Source organism: Lethenteron reissneri, chromosome 16, assembly GCF_015708825.2.
Source record: "Lethenteron reissneri isolate LAM-NWPU_2019-01 chromosome 16, ASM1570882v1, whole genome shotgun sequence".
Lineage (NCBI taxonomy): Eukaryota > Metazoa > Chordata > Hyperoartia > Petromyzontiformes > Petromyzontidae > Lethenteron > Lethenteron reissneri.
In genome coordinates, this window is record NC_083794.1 from 271227 (window position 1) to 288332 (window position 17106).

At 51.2% G+C, this 17106-nt stretch overlaps 1 pseudogene; it reads left to right on the forward strand.

Moving 5' to 3' along the window:
- LOC133343093 (ligand of Numb protein X 2-like) overlaps positions 1–17106 on the forward strand; it is a 96949-nt pseudogene that overhangs the window by 62206 nt on the left and 17637 nt on the right.

The window sequence follows — 17106 nt, forward strand, 5'->3', positions numbered from 1 at the left end:
TACCAAATATCCCCAGTATAGCCTCAACAGACTGTTGGGGCAAGTGCTGTGAGCGAGCACCTATGAAGGCCGGCATGGCACACCAGGGGGTGGGTGACCAGAACCACGCCTGGCCACCTTGGTCTAAACCCTCGTGATTAAAAACTGCACCAGGTACTTGTTTGACGCTGAGTTCACCGAACGACAACACACACATACCAACACACACACACACACAACACCAACACACACACAACACCAACACACACACAACACACACACATAACACCAACGCACACACACAACACCAACGCACACACACAACTAACACATATCCACAACACCAACACACACACAAACCAACGCACGCAACAACAACACACACACAAACCAACACACATACACACACACGAATCAACACACACAACTGGGGTGACACAGCAAGCCAGGTGACACTGCTGATGAGCGAACACTGGTCTTCGCCCAGTGGGACGTTGCTGCCCGATAGAGTTCCAGCTGGAGTCATACCGGGGGGCATCCTTACCAGATGGCCGAACCACCTCAACCGGCTCCTCTCAATCCGGAGGAGCATCTGCTCGACTCTGAGGCTCTCCCGGATTACCGAGCTCCTCATCCGATCACGGAGAGTGGTGAGCCCGGCAACCCTGCGAAGAAACCTCATTTCGGCCCCTTGTACCGGCGATCCCAATATTTCGGTCATTACCCAAAGCTCATGACCATAGGTGAGGGTGGGAATGTAGATCGACCCGTAAACCGAGAGCTTTGTTTGAAAACCCAGTTCTAGCTTCGCTACCACGGAACGGTGCAGCGTTCGCAGCACCGCAGACGCCGCACCGATCCGCCGGCCGATCTCCCGCTCCCACTCACCGTCACTCACGAACGAGACCCCGAGGTCCTTGAACTCCTCCACTAAGGGCAGCTGTTGCCCCCTCACCTGGAAAGAACAATCCACCGTCTCCCCGGGAGTGAACCATGACCTCCGAGTTGAACAAGCAAATTCGAAATATGCAGCAGGCGTCGGGGTCGGGATCGAATTCGCGACCTGCATACCAAGCGAGGCAGATAACATCTCCTAGCCACCGTGATGATGATGATGAGAGAGAGAGAGAGACGCAAACTCCAAATATGCAGCAGGCGTCAGGGTCGGGATTGAATTCGCCACCTCCTGTACAGCAGGCGAGGCAGTTAACATCTCGTAGCCACCGTGATGATGATGATGAGAGAGAGAGAGACGCAAACTCCAAATATGCAGCATGCGTCGGGGTCGGGATCCAATTCGCAACATCCTGTATACCAGGCGAGGCAGTTAACATCTCCTAGCCACCGTGACGATGATGATTAGAGAGAGACGCAAACTCCAAATATGCAGCAGGCGTCAGAGTCGGGATTGAATTCGCGACCTCCTGTATACCAGGCGAGGCAGTTAACATCTCGTAGCCACCGTGATGATGATGATGATGAGAGAGAGAGATGCAAACTCCAAATATGCAGCAGGCGTCAGGGTCGGGATCGAATTTGCGACCTCCTGCATACCAGGCGAGGTAGTTAACATCTCGTAGCCACGTGATGGTGATGATTAGAGAGAGACGCAAACTCCAAATATACAGCAGGCGTCAGAGTCGGGATCGAATTCGCGACTTCCTGTATACCAGGCGAGGGCAGTTAACATCTCGTAGCCACCGTGACGATGCAGCAGCGACAACACATCATCCTCTCCCCCTACTGTGTAAACTTGTCAGGATGCTCTTTACCAGTCTTGAGACTCGCTTTCCTGGGTTAAACAAGCAGCGGCGTCATCGTCGTCATAATAATAAAAACACTCTGCAACGTCTCTCTGCACCTCGAGGATAATTTCCAAGTCAATTGTTATGCTTGCTCATGATTTATGCAAACGGCATACTAATGAGGCGATCATGCTTTTCGCACTCATTACACGCGGAGTGCACGCCACAACTGAACCACAATACCCTTGCTGTTCTTGTAAGGGAGCATAAACCATCACGCGGACTCCGGTCATCCTCGCAACAGCGGTTTCTGACTAACCATCGAAGAGATACGGTCACCGCATCGCCCGCTTTCAGATGCGTCTCTGCGGCCGTCTGGAACGCTCCTCATTCCGATATTAGGAAGCCACTGGAGCTATGCACTTTTAAATCATCATCTAGATTTAAAACTCAATTATTTAGAACCGCTTTTTGTAGTAGGGTTTTACCCTTTCAACTGGTACAAAACTGACACCTTTATACAAGGGATCATGTTTGCAATAACCACAACACAAGCAGTCAAAATGCAAGCAAAAATAAACAACTCTGATGATGATAATGATATGCACTGTCCTTGAAGTTGATTGGTCCACACCCGAGACAGCTTTTCTTAGAGCCGAGTCTCCATTGGTGTTGGACCAGATGACGCCCAAAGGCGTACAACTCAAAGACAGCGCACCATCAGAGTATTGAGAGCTCGGGGTAAACATTTACGCTTTGAGACCTCCTTTACCAGTGGCAAAATATAGTAGTAGTTTGTTGTCTTTCCAAGTACGCTGCAAAAGAAGGTCAATATATACATGTCACATCGAGTGTAACAGAGTGAACAAACCCGCACACGGGACACGGAGTAAATAAAAAACAATATGAACGAGACAAAAAATATACATACACCATAATAGAATTTTCACTGAAATCGCGATCGTGAATCGTGAAAATTTCTCGAATCGCCGCTGGGTGGGGGGCGGAGGGACGAGGTGGAGGTTGAAACATTTCACGGCTCGTAATTAAGTTCCCTTGACTAGGCCGCAGCGATATGATGATGATTATAACGCGGGATTTTCGGGGGCCGTGTGTTCGGAGTGGGGGGCGCGTGGAAAGTGGCAGCAAATCCATGGATTAGTTTCATCTGGGACGTCGCCGCTCGCGTTTGCGCGTGAATTACACGCGGTGCGCTCGCTAACGACACGCTAATTGGAGCACATCATAGCGGTCGGCTTAAGAGCGTTGAGCTGGCTCACGCGGGGGGGGGGCGGGGGGATGGAAACTGGGCTCGCTTGAGGTGCTGGGACCCAGGAGTCGAACCCAGGGTCTCGGCGTTCCTGGCGCGGCCTCCTGACACGGTCGGGCATTAACAACCTGCGCCCCAAAAAAATATATAGCAGCGGAAGTCCACTTAGCTCCTTTTTAAGAAGCGTCCTGTCACAAATGAAGGCTCGGAGGAGTGGCTCATCACGTGGAAATATATCGCGGCCAAATAATTCTTAGACGCGTGATGCTCATTCTGACGACGAGCACGTTTCTTGAATCTTCGCGTGTGCGTAGGGTAAAGTGTGGGTACTTGCACACCTACTGCCGCCCCTTCTGTCAATTGCCTGGCCAGTGTGAAAGTGAAGGCCAATATTGCCTCTTATCGTTGGAGGCCCTTTCATCAGGATGTGTATTTATACTGGAAGAATCCGATGAGCTATGAAGTTATTTTTCACAGAAGTCCAGTTGTGGCCAGAACTTTACAATAACAATCAATACAAAAACACGATACGAGTGCAAAGTATATTACCAGCGAAACGTCATACTACTCAAATTTTAAATGATGTTGATTCGCTCTTCAACACACCGGTGGGCTAAAGAAGTGAATTCTTTTGTCCTTTGTAAACGTGACACTTTTTTACTGTTTGGTAGGGTAGGGTGGTGGAGGGTTACGACACATTTATAAATAACGCGATCTAAACCCAAAAACGTTGATTATGAATAATACTGGTCGCGAAAGCCTGCCTGTTAAACCAAGTATAGGAAAGATAAGTAAATCACAAAAAAATACAAATAAACTATTTAACGTTACCAGCTAATTCCCACTGAGCTATTTGTTGAATTTTCATAAGTGACCTGCTCACAAATCATAGCTCAACAAAGTGGCTTATCAAGTGGATATTTATAGCAGCCAAACAATCTCAATATACCATTGGTACCTCATTTGCCAGTAAAAAATGATAGTTGTTTTTTTACGCTTTATCTGGCAACAACAGTTTTGTTGCCAGATAAAGGGTAAAAAACGAATTATCAATCTCAATGCAGTAAAAGCTTGGATTGCGAGCATAACTCGTTCCGGAAACGTGTTTGTAATGCCCTCGTACATCAGCTGTGATCACGTGACGCTCGGCAGACAAAGTGTATACACGTACTACTCGTATTGCAAGACCTCGCTCGTTTATCAAATTGATATTTATTTTAAAAAATTGCTCGTCTTGCAAAACACTCGCAGACCAAGTTACTCGCAATCCAAGGTTGTACTTTACTCTAAACGCGTGTTTCTAAAGGGAAAATCCGGACGACCTGGGGAAAAAATCAATGCGACCACGGGGAGAGAGAGACACGCAAACTCCAAATATACAGCAGGTGTCAGGGTCGGGATCGAACCCACGGCCTCCTGTATACCAGGCGAGGTAGTCGACATCTCCTAGCCACCGTGATGATGATCCGAGAGAGAGAGAGACGCAAACTCCAAATACACAGCAGGCGTCAGGGTCGGGATCGAACCCACGGCCTCCTGTATACCAGGCGAGGTAGTCAACATCTCCTAGCCACCGTGATGATGATGAGAGAAAGAGAGAGACGCAAACTCCAAATACACAGCCGGTGTCAGGGTCGGGATGGAACCCACGGCCTCCTGCGAGGTAGTTAACATCTCCTAGCCACCGTGATGATGAGAGAGAGACACGCAAACTCCAAATACACAGCAGGCGTCAGGGTCGGGATCGAACCCACGGCCTCCTGTATACCAGGCGAGGTAGTTAACATCTCCTAGCCACCGTGATGATGATGAGAGAGAGCGGGACACGCAAACTCCAAATACACAGCAGGCGTCAGGGTCGGGATCGAACCCACGGCCTCCTGTATACCAGGCGAGGTAGTCAACATCTCCTAGCCACCGTGATGATGATGATGATAGAGAGACACGCAAACTCCAAATACACAGCAGGCGTCAGGGTCGGGATCGAACCCACGGCCTCCTGTATACCAGGCGAGGTAGTCAACATCTCCTAGCCACATTGTAGGCAAGTCATTTCAGGGCCTCACCTTTCTCAGAGAGACAAAGAGCAGGCACACGGTGAAGTCCGGTGTCTCTTTCATGGTTAAAATATCTTACCGGATCGATTGAGACGATACACCTCAAGGATCGATCAATCGATTGATCAATCAATCGATCGATCCTTGAGGTGTATCGTCTCACTCGTGAGGGCATCCATCGATGTCCACGGTTTTTTGCCGGTGTCAACAAAAGCTCCCGGGAGGCATCGCTCCAGAAGGCCCAAAGCCTGACGAAACGATGCAAAGTAAACACAATCCTGTCGTTAAGTGCAGAGACAACATCTCTGGCCTGTTTATACGTCGTATTATTATTACGTAACAACGGTTTAACTGATATGGCATTTCTTTTGGGACTCTTAGCGATATAATTAGTTACATAATTACAGCCGTTTGTCAATACAATGGCGGACGAAGGGTTCTGTTGCCAAATTACGAATGAAAACGGTTGCCCGGTTAGAATGTAACATTTGCCCAACAGAATTCTACGATGCCGCATTATTTCACTTGAAATTTAAAAAAATGTGGATTTACGTGGCGTCTAAATGTAGCCGCATGCGAAGATCGTTATTTAAGACAGCAACGGTTATTTGATTAAATGTTATTTTATCTTCTCCTTCAGTGACGTTCTTAACACATCAGCTGCTCGTTCAAGGCCGAGTTGACCGAGGGGGGAGGTCCGTGAATGTTTCAGATATTCGCCACTTTTGGCCATCGGAGGAAATCGACCTCGCAACGAGTGCGCTAACCGCTGTGCCACTCACACTCGCACGCACAGGCTCACAAAGACAAAGATTCCCCCCCCCCCCCCCCGTGTAGCCTTCACAGACTGTTGGGGCAAGTGCTGTTGGCGAGTAGCACCTATGAAGGCCGGCACGGCACACGAGGGGGTGAGGGTGGCCAGCACCACGCCCAACTGCCTTTGTCTCCCCAGTGGTGATGTTCACACATTGTACCAGGTACTCATTTGAGGCCGAGTCGACCTAGGGGAGGCCCGGGACTTGTTCAGGTAATGTTCACTGGCGTTGGCCATGTGCGGGAATCGAACTCCGGCCGTCGGATTCGTAGTGCAGCGCGCTAAACCGCTGCGCCACCACTCCCGACACACGCACAGACACGCAGGTATACACAGGCGCACACACGCACAGACACGCAGGTATACGCACGCGCACACACGCGCAGACATACACAGGCGCACACACGCACAGACACGCAGGTATACGCACGCGCATACACGCGCACACACGCGCAGACATACACAGGCGCACACACGCACAGACACGCAGGTATACACAGGCGCACAGACACGCAGGTATACACACGCGCACAGACATGTAGGTATACGCAGGCGCACGCACGCGCAGACACGTACGCGCGTCTCCTCGATGCTATCGTGCGGTTGAGTTGTAAACTTATGGTGAGCTTGGGAGCTCCCGCGACGCCGGACGCAGGGACGGCTCTTTGTGTTCGCGGGAAGCCTCCCCTCGCTGGAATGTCCCTGCGGAAAGCTCCGAGGAGCTAAACTCAGATTCAGATTGGAGGAAAGAAAAAAAAATCCCAATCCCTTATCGGTGGCGTCCACTGCGAGGCACCGAGCGCACGCGCTCATTGTCGCGGGCGTGCGCGCACATCCTTGCTTCGTCATCCTCTCCGCCAAAGCCCCATTCACTTTCGTTGTGTCAATCAACGCCGGACGTTGTTGGTTTACACAGAGGCTGCCGCTCTAGGAACGTGGAATCTCTACGGCTGGCTTAGGGCCGCCAGCGGAGATGAACGCCCGCCCCGCGATCATTTGTGCGCGGCAGTGATAACAATGATAAAATGTTCTTTGGGAGGTACCCGGGTGGGTCAGAGGTCAGATTTTTAACTGGCAACCTCAGAGATGCTTGATTAAAAATGTGGGTTCCAGCCGTGCATCCGTGATTAAAGTTGGTTCTCAGATGGTAGTGAATCGGTGGTCTCAGCCTGGTCATCGTTTGCCGGACAAAATTATACAATTGCATTAAATGTAGTTCTGCAGTTAATTTGGCCAAGTTCCTTTCCCCCGTTGAAAATGTCAGTTTTGGCCGCCGTGCGACGAACATCACTCTCAGCGATAGAGCGAGTGGGGAAAGTGCAGCATGGAAAGGAAGTCCCTTGAATGGCTTGAGAAGTAGTTCTATGACATCTACTTCCCGCGGGCTGTTCCCAATCGTGGAGCGAAGCACCACCGCTTTCCGAGAGTTCTGAAAGAACACGTCTTCTCGTGGCATGACGGCGACGGCACAAATAGAATGAAATTATCGGAAAAAATATTTTGAATAGAGTTTATAGCCTCCTCCGGTCTCAAGGCTCTCTGTCGCGCTTGGAATGTTTGACCAGTTCCTACTTGAAATGACGCTATATTTTTCGGGAGTAGCCGTTGAACACTGCACCCTACAGATCGGCCTCGTCGCCTACTTGCTGCACTGCCTGCTGGTACAGGCGGCTGCAGGTCTTCCGAAAATCGTCAGAAATATCACAATCGTCGCCGGATTTTTTTTTCTGAATGCGGGTTCCGACGAATCGGAATCACGCACCGCGCTTCGATTTAGCAACGGTCGGCTACGTACGTCGCGAAAGAAGTTCACACTCTCGCAATCGGCGACGGTGACGGTGGTAACGATGGTGACGACGATGATGGTGACGACGACGATGGTGACGACGGTGATGGTGACGACGGTGATGGTGACGACGGTGATGGTGACGACGGTGATGGTGACGACGGTGATGGTGACGACGGTGATGGTGACGACGACGATGGTGACGACGACGGTGACGACGGTGATGGTGGTAACGACGGTGGTGACGATGGTGATGACGACTCACACCCATTTCCACGAGCACTCCACGCCGTGCTCGGCCACCTCTTCACCGCGTCCTCTCGAACGAGCCAAGAATATCTCCACTCATTCATTAATTCACTCGTTCTATAAACTAAACCATTTTTTATTACCAGTTAAGCCCCATTGAACTGCTATATTAGCTATTTTTCAGAGGCAACATGGCCACAAACTATAGCTTATCAGCAAGCGGAAATTTATAGCAGCCAAATACTCTTAAACGCGCGATGTCGATTCTAAATATGGAGGGGAAAACCCGCAGGACCCGGAGAAAAATCCACGTGACCACAGGGAGAGACACATTCAAAATCCAAATACACAGCAGGCTTCAGGGTCGGGATTGAACCCACAACCTCCTGTACACCAGGCGAGGTAGTTAACATCTCCTAGCCACCTTGGTCAATGGGTATTCATGATTTCGTGCCCGAGTTCGGACGTGGGAGATAAGACCACTTTGGCTTAGCGGTCCGCCGGCACCGCCACCACCGCCACCACAACCACAACCACCACCACCACAACCACCACCGCCACCGCCACCACCGCCGGCTTGCGTTATGAATGTTAATGCGATTTGCGGATAACGGAGGTCGCGCACCGGGCCGCTGTCACCTGAGGAGATTACGCCGTTCCGTGGCGTCACGACAAGAAATATAATCCGGGTCTCGCCGCGACCACGTCGCCCCGTCCAGGTCGCTCGGGCAAAAAGGACAATACATAATTATTTATCTCGGTCTCATCTCCTCGCGGCCTCGTGCGGGAGCGGCGCAGCGTGTGTGTGTGTGCGCGCGTGGTGCATTTTTTGCAAACTGTGAAGAGTTCGAGCGGATCGATAACACTGGTCAACACACTTTTTCTGGCATGAGGTATTCCAAAAGGTAATTTTGGGGTGCTGATTCCAAATCTGGCATCGCTTTTTGTCTATCACATCAGGTTTTTGAGATATTAAATATAGCATTTTCAATAAAAACTGCAGAAGAATTTTTTTAAATAAATGTGGATATCTACATAAAATGATATTATAAACACACTATCCTAAAAATACAGCACCATATTTTAACACTAAAGCAGTCACTGACTCGCAACAAACTTGAAATCATAAGTGACAGAGTTAATTTCGGGTAAAATCAATGAAAATGGGGTATGCTGATAGCATAAAAATGAGATGTGATAGAGCTAATCTGAGATCAGATTTGGAATCGGCACCCTGAAATTAGTCTAAAGCAGCTGCAAAAGTCCAGGCCAGAAAAAAATGTGTTTTTTTTGTTGACCAGTGTAATAATGATAATAATTGTAATAAAATCCACTCGTAGATTTCGGTTTGGTGATTTCATACTTTTTGGTGGCTGTGAGAGAGCCAGTGACGCGATTTCCACCTTCCTGTGACGGGGGAACAGTGACTCCAGATGAAGGTCAAGGTCGTTCCCCCACTCTCGGTGGAACTCATGACCCCCCCCCCCCCCGCTAACGGCTCTGAGCAGCCACTGGTGGAAATTCCACATTCCTATGATGAGGAGCGGTGGAGAGTTCATTCAGAGGGCAACTGCTGCCGACTCCCCACAAAAGTGGTTGCTCATTTTCTCCGACCCTTCGAGGGGGACGCTGAGCCGAGTCAACCTTTGACCGGATTTTCGGGAAAACTCGCAAACCTTTCCGATGTTGGGAGTGATGTGGCGTCGTGAAGGCGAGCGACAAAAATCAAACTCGACGTTTCGCGTCAAAATACAGTGATTCCTCGTTTATCGCGGTTAATGGGGACCGGAACCCCTCGCGATAGGTGAAAATCCGCGAAGTAGGATTGGCCCCCTAGGAATTTCCGTATATGTTTGTGTGGGTACCAGAATGTTTAACATATGTATATTTATACTTTATATATATATTTTACTTAAATCTATTTAATTATAAAACCTTAATATTATACATTCACTCTCTCTCATACGATACGTATTATGGTGTTCTACACTCACCAATGACAGTAGTATCTTGAGACTTGACTCCAGTAATAATGACGATGACAATAATGACGACGATGACAGACCTGTGCAGTTCGATGAATGTGATGATGAATGATGATGATGGTGTTACTGCACAGGTATAATGAGGCCTTTAAATCAGTTCGAAAAATCCGCGATGCACTGAGGCCGCGAAACTTGAACCGCGAAGTGGCGAGGGGTTACTGTATGACGCGCGAGGTGGAGGGGTTTGTTCACGACGCATTTCCCTGAAACCCGTTGCTGCTTTTGCGTGCGCCCGCTCACCCCTCAGTGAAACGTAATCAGCTGAATAGCGGTTTCGCTCGAGGCTTTCCCGCAGCGGGGAAAACAAAAGGCGCATCGTCATCAGCGTCGTTTAGCCGCAAGTTACCGTCACATGCGAGAACGTCGCCTGATCATTTTTATTTTCATCGCAAGCGGAGAGCACGGACGCAGAGGCCCCGAAAACATCAGGCGGCAGCAGCTGCAGCAGCAAACGGCACAATTAGAAATGTTATTTCTCACTTGAACTGCATCTGCGTCTTTCCAGTGTGTATGCCTACCAAAGTAATTAACTGTGTCCCCCCCCACCCCCCCAACGTCTCAGTAATGTGGAATTTCTACCGTTAGCTCGGAGTCGCCGTTTTAAGCAGGGAAATGGTCGTAAGCCTGTCAAGGAGCACAAGCCGTCACGCAAACTCCGGTCATCCTCGCGGCAGAAGCGGCTTTTTGCCGGCCATCGAACAAACACGGTCGCCGCATCGCGCGGCGCTTTCAGATGCGCTTCTGCGGCCGTCTGGAACGCTCTTCCTGCCGATATTAGGAAGCCACTGGAGTTACGCAATTTTTTTTTGTATTGTCTAGTTTGAAAACTCATTTCTTGAGAAGTGCTTTTTGTTTTCAGTTTGTTGTCTTTCCTCCCACAAATCCGGTTAGCAACGGTTGGCCACGTATGGTGCAAAATAAGTTCAACATACATCCGTAATTAATTTTGGCTGTGCTTTCGCATCGACCGATGTGCCTTCTTCGAGGTGGGAGGTAATTGCTGTTTTCATGGCAGTAAAAATCGGCGCCCTGGGAGGTGACCCCGGGGTGGCTCAGAGGGCTGAGGTTATGCCACTGACATCCTGGGTTTAAATCCAGGCTTCCGCCACCTATAAACAAAAAACTAGAACAATTTTTTTTATTTTTAAATCCTTTATATTAAGTTCACTTGCTTGCGCGCTTGCGCGCTTACGACCGTGCAAATCTTTCGGTCGTTTTTTAACCCACTTCCCGTGATCCAATCGAGCTGACATTTTGCACACAGACTCGTTGTGCGTGACAATTTATTTTCGTGAAATTTTTTTTCCAAAATTTTCCACTTTTTAGGAAAAAAAAAATTCATATTTAATTTAAAATACCAATGTGATACAAATGAAACTCTTACTCAAGAAAAACAGAAATGAATAATAAAATAAAACCGATGTCACGCATATAAAGGATTTATAGTGAAAAACTTAGTTTTTACGGGTTAATTTTTTACTAGGTAACATCACAGCCAGGCGTGTTGCATGCTAGTCTCTCACAATACAATGGCCACCCCCACAGCTTCGTTTGTCACGATTTCTCCCGAGCTTACATTTACATGCAAATTTCATCTCTAGTCCCACCCACTCACCCTTGGGCTACACCCATCTCAAACCTTTATAACTCCCTGCGCCTTAGCAGCGCTCACGCCATGTATTTCTCCTGCCTCAGCAGCTCTCCCGCGATAGTTTTCACCTGATGACGATTGCTTGTGTTGCGATCGAAACGTCGTGATATTTTTATTATTTTATTTATTTGATTATTTTTCTATCTATGTGGCTTTACCGAAAGACCCAAAGAATACAAATATACCCCGTATAGCCTTAACAGACTGTAGGGGCAAGTGCTGTTACCTAGCACCTATGAAGGCCGGCACTGCACACAAAGGGGGTGGGTGGCCAGCTCCACGCCCGGCCGCCTTTGTCTCCCCAGTGGCGATGTTTACACACCGCGCCAGGTCCTCATTTGAGGCTGAGTCGACCTAGGGGAGACCCAGGACCGGTTCAGATAATCGCCACTGGTGGTGTTTGTTCCTGAGCGGGAATTGGGTCTTTGCCGGTAGCGCAGCGCGCTGACCGCCGTACAACTCCATCGCGCTCCGCTTCGATGTATTTACTTCTGCGGTTAATTCGTCTCATTTCCGGCTCTTGGGAATGAAGGATACCGGTTTGTTGGTCGTGCCACAATCTCGCAGCAGTGGAGTGCATGGGCACGCAAAGACCCCCCCCGACTGGGCAATGGAAACTAAGGGTCACTTAGTTTCCATTCTGTAAGGAGTCCCCTGGGCAGTGTCTCGTGCCGCTCTTTGCCATCGCTGCGGAGTGGGGGGGGGGTCACGCGGCCCCCCGAGATTTCCGAAGGGATTCGTCGTTGCCATTGTCCCGATGCCGATGTCACGTTTAGGAATTAATTGGTAAAGGTGCCAAAAAGAGATAAAGGTTCCCCGTACAGCCTTCACAGACTGTTGGGGCAAGTGCTGTTAGCGAGCACATCTGAAGGCCGGAACGGCACATGAGGGTTTGGTTGGCCGCCTTTGTCTCCCTATGGCAATGTTTTTACACATCGCACCAGGTGCTCAATTAAGGCTGAGTCGACCGAGGGGAGGCTCAGGACAGGTTCTAATCATCACTGGTGTTGGCCGTGAGCAGGAATCCAACTGGGGCCGCGGGGTTCGTAGCGCAGCGCACTAATCACTACACTACCGCTCTGTGGCACGAGACACAAAGATCCCCCGTGTAGCCTTAACAGACTGTAGGGGCAAGTGCTGTTAGCGAGCACCTATGAAGGCCGGAACGGTACACGAGGGGGTGGGTGGCCAGCACCACGCCCGACCGCCTTTGTCTCCCCAGTGGCGATGTTTACACACCGCACCAGGTACTCATTTAAGGCTGAGTCGACCTAGGGGAGGCCCAGTACCGGTTCAGATAATCGTCACTGGTGTTAGCCGTGAGCGGGAATCGAACCCGGGTCGCCAGGTTCATAGCGCAGCGCGCTAACCGCTACACACACACACATGCATGTGTGTGTGTGTCTCGTGCCGTAGAGTTCATTATCTTAATCAAAACCAGGAAGCTCACCGTTGAAAACAATTAGTTTCGCTTACAAGGGAGGTTGTGGAATGTGACGGGGAGGTTTGTCACGTAGAGCGTTGCGGCTTGTTTCCATCCAACTTATCGAGTGGTAAGTAGTTTGCTGCCATTTGTCGATCCACTGCTGGATGAAGGCGGTCCCCCACCCCACGTGATGTCAACAGTGCAGCTTGTTTGACCATACTTCACCACGCTAGACCGCGGGGATCGGCGAGTGGGGGGCAGGTGGATCTACGACCAGTGCAGATTTCGTTCGTCGCTGATATTACTCGCCACTGGTCGAGAATGGAACTCGAGTCGCCGGGTTCACAGTGCAGTGACTCTAGATATGCCCTTCACAATGAGATATACAAATTGATTGCACGTTAATAAAAATGCTCCCTTACACATTACATCGAGTGCCTCTGCACAGCCTCCGGCATTTTCTAATTTGAACAGATGTCACAGCGTTCTCCAGTGTTCTTCCGAGATGGGTTGTTTTTACCGCTCGCCCGCTTGCGGCGCGTCACCCATGGCCAGGACTTGAACTCGGGCCACCGGGTTTATGTCGCGCAGCGCGCAAACTGCCACGCGGCAGGAGTGCTCGTTAACTTTACGTCCAAAACACAACGAGATTCGGCAGTAGCCAGTGCTGGAGACTGTGCGGCTGCTTGAACGACGGTGGTGACGGTGGTGACGGTGATGACGGTGATGACGGTGGTGACGGTGGTGACGACGACGATGATGACGATGGCGACGATGGTGACGATGATGACGATGATGACGATGACGACGATGGTGACGATGGTGACGATGATGATGGTGGTGATGGTGGTGACGGTGGTGACGATGATGATGATGACGATGGTGACGGTGGTGACGATGATGACGATGACGACGATGGTGACGATGGTGACGATGGTGACGATGATGACGGTGGTGATGGTGGTGACGGTGGTGACGATGATGATGATGACGATGGTGACGGTGGTGATGGTGGTGACGATGATGACGATGGTGACGATGGTGATGACGGTGACGGTGGTGACGATGGTGACGATGGTGACGATGATGATGATGATGACGATGGTGATGGTGGTGATGGTGGTGACGATGGTGGTGACGATGATGGTGACGATGATGACGACGATGGTGACGATGGTGACGATGATGATGACGATGATGGTGACGATGATGGTGACGATGATGACGATGGTGACGACGATGGTGACGATGATGACGGTGGTGACGACGGTGATGGTGACGGTGAGGACGATGGTGACGACGGCACTGAGGTCATCTCAGGACGTACGGCTCTGGCAAGAACGTTTGCTCAGCCTCAGCATCGCGAGCCGTGTCGCGCTTTCCCGGTTCTCGCGGGTTCAGGCGAGCGGGGGGCAGGGGGGGGGGCGGGGGGCGAAGTGTCGCCTCTAAGCCGGATATTCACCGGCCTCTGAATCTCAGCCGTAAACCCCACCGCTCTCTTTGAGAGCCACATTTATCATCGTCATCATCGTCATCGTCGTCATTAGCTGTGATCTATCCGCTACTGGATGACGGCTTGCGCAAGTCGTCACGTGACCTCGTGGTCCGATTTCTCGGGGTCACCTCGGGGTCACCTCGGGCACGGCACATTCCGTTACGTCGTCTGCCTCGGCCGTTGACGCTCAACGCGATGCCTTTATATTGCTTAAATTGTCCGATGCGTGCGTTCCTCTTACTGCCCCGGTTCAATTCTAAGCGTACATCTCTCCCCCACCGCTTTTGTTCACATTTCTCGCCGTTTGCCATTTTATTTTCCCCTGAAATGAAAAAAAAGTTGCGAGTTTGTTTCCTTCTCCTCACGGAATTACAGTAGCACCACCACCAGCGTCTCACTTGCGCTGCTGCTGCCTTAGTGGGCGCTTGCTATGTCGATGCCCTAGGACATCGGCATTTGGCGACGTGCAGCCTCAACCATCCCGCAGATTACGTGTCAATCGAGCAGACAAAACGGACATTGATAATTATCCGGAGTAGTGAATCGCAAACAATGCGACACGCGAGGCGACAAATCTCACCGATTCGTGAGTTCAACCGCGACCCCGAATTGTGGATCTGCTCCGCGGTGTGCAGGAGGTCTTGTAGCTTCCATCCCGACCCTGACTCCTGCCGTATATATTTGTAGTTTGCGTCTCTCTCTCTCTGCCAGTGTTCCCGTGGATTTTTCTCCGGGTCCCCTGGTTTTCCCCTCCACGTTTAGAATCGACATCTGCTAAAAATTCCCACACGACGACGAGCCACTTCGTTGAGCCGTACAGCTCAGTGGGCCTTAGCTGGTGAAAAAAAAAAAAAAAATTTGAGTCTAAATAGATTCACCGCTCGCGGGTCCGTGCTGCAAGCGGCACGTGGCACCGCCGTTGCCGCGTGCCGTTGCCGTGCCGGGCGCTCGCTCACCGGGGCCGGGCGGCCATCGTCTGTGCCAGGTGCCCCGGCACGGCGGCGTTCCGCGAGGCGGAGGAGAAGCGGCGCAAGGCGGCGGCGGCCTGGGGGGGCGGTGGCCACGGCGCGGACAGCTCGGCGCAGCACGCGCTCGCGCTGCTCAACGCCGGCGTGTGCTCCGTGGAGGCCATCGCGCTGCTCTCCGACGAGCCGGGACTCGTCAACCCCGGGTTCCAGCTCAGCTCCGAGGAGGAACTCGACAGTCGGTTCCTGCTCCCGCTCGCTCGCTCACTCGCTAACTCGCTCGCTCACTCACTCGTGTATTCACTCACTCGCTCGCTCACTCGCTCACTCGCTCGCTTACTCACTCGCTCGCTCGCTCACTCGTGTGTTCACTCACTCGCTCGCTCACTCGCTCACTCACTCGCTCGCTCACTCACTCGTGTGTTCACTCGCTCACTCGCTCGCTTACTCACTCGCTAACTCGCTCGCTCACTCACTCACTCGTGTGTTCCCTCACTCGCTCGCTCACTCGCTCACTCACTCGCTCGCTCACTCACTCGTGTGTTCACTCGCTCGCTCACTCACTCACTCGCTAACTCGCTCGCTCACTCACTCGTGTGTTCACACTCGCTCGCTCACTCACTCACTCGCTAACTCGCTCGCTCACTCACTCGTGTGTTCACTCACTCGCTCGCTCACTCACTCACTCGCTAACTCGCTCGCTCACTCACTCACTAACTCGCGTGTTCACTCACTCATGTGTTCGCTCACTCACTCACTCGCCAACTCGCTCGCTCACTCACTCACTCGCTCACTCACTCACTAACTCGCTCGCTAACTCGCTCGCTCACTCACTCACTCACTAACTCACGTGTTCACTCACTCATGTGTTAGCTCACTCACTCACTTACTCACTCACTCGCTCACTGACTCATTCACGTGTTCACTCACTCACTCGCTCACTCACTCACTCACTAGCTCACTCACTCACTCGTGTGTTCACTCGCTCATTCGCTCGCTCACTTGCGTGTTCACTCACTCACTCACTCATGTGTTCACTCGCTCACTCACTCGCTCGCTCACTCACTTGCTCACTCACTCGTGTGTTCACTCACTCACTCACTGGCTTGCTCACTCACACACTAACTCACTCGCTTGCTCACTCACTCGCTCACTTGCGTGTTCGCTCGCTCGCTCACTCATGTGTTCACTCGCTCACTCACTCGCGTGTTCACTCACTCACTCACTCATGTGTTCACTCGCTCACTCACTTGCTCACTCACTCGTGTGTTCACTCACTCACTCACTGGCTTGCTCACTCACACACTAACTCACTCGCTTGCTCACTCACTCGCTCACTTGCGTGTTCGCTCGCTCGCTCGCGTGTTCACTCACTCACTCACTCGCTCACTGGCTTATTCACTCACTCGCATCTTAGCTCACTCTATCGCTCGCTCACTCGCGTGTTCACTCACTCACTCACTAGCCCACGCTCTTGGTGAGGCTGTAGTCACGCTGTAGGTGGGGCTGTAGTGACGCTGTTGGTGAGGCTGTAGTCACGCTGCTGATGGGGCTGTAGTCACGCTGTAGGTGAGGCTGTAGTCACGCTGTAGGTGAGGCTGTAGTCATGCTGTAGGTGAGGCTG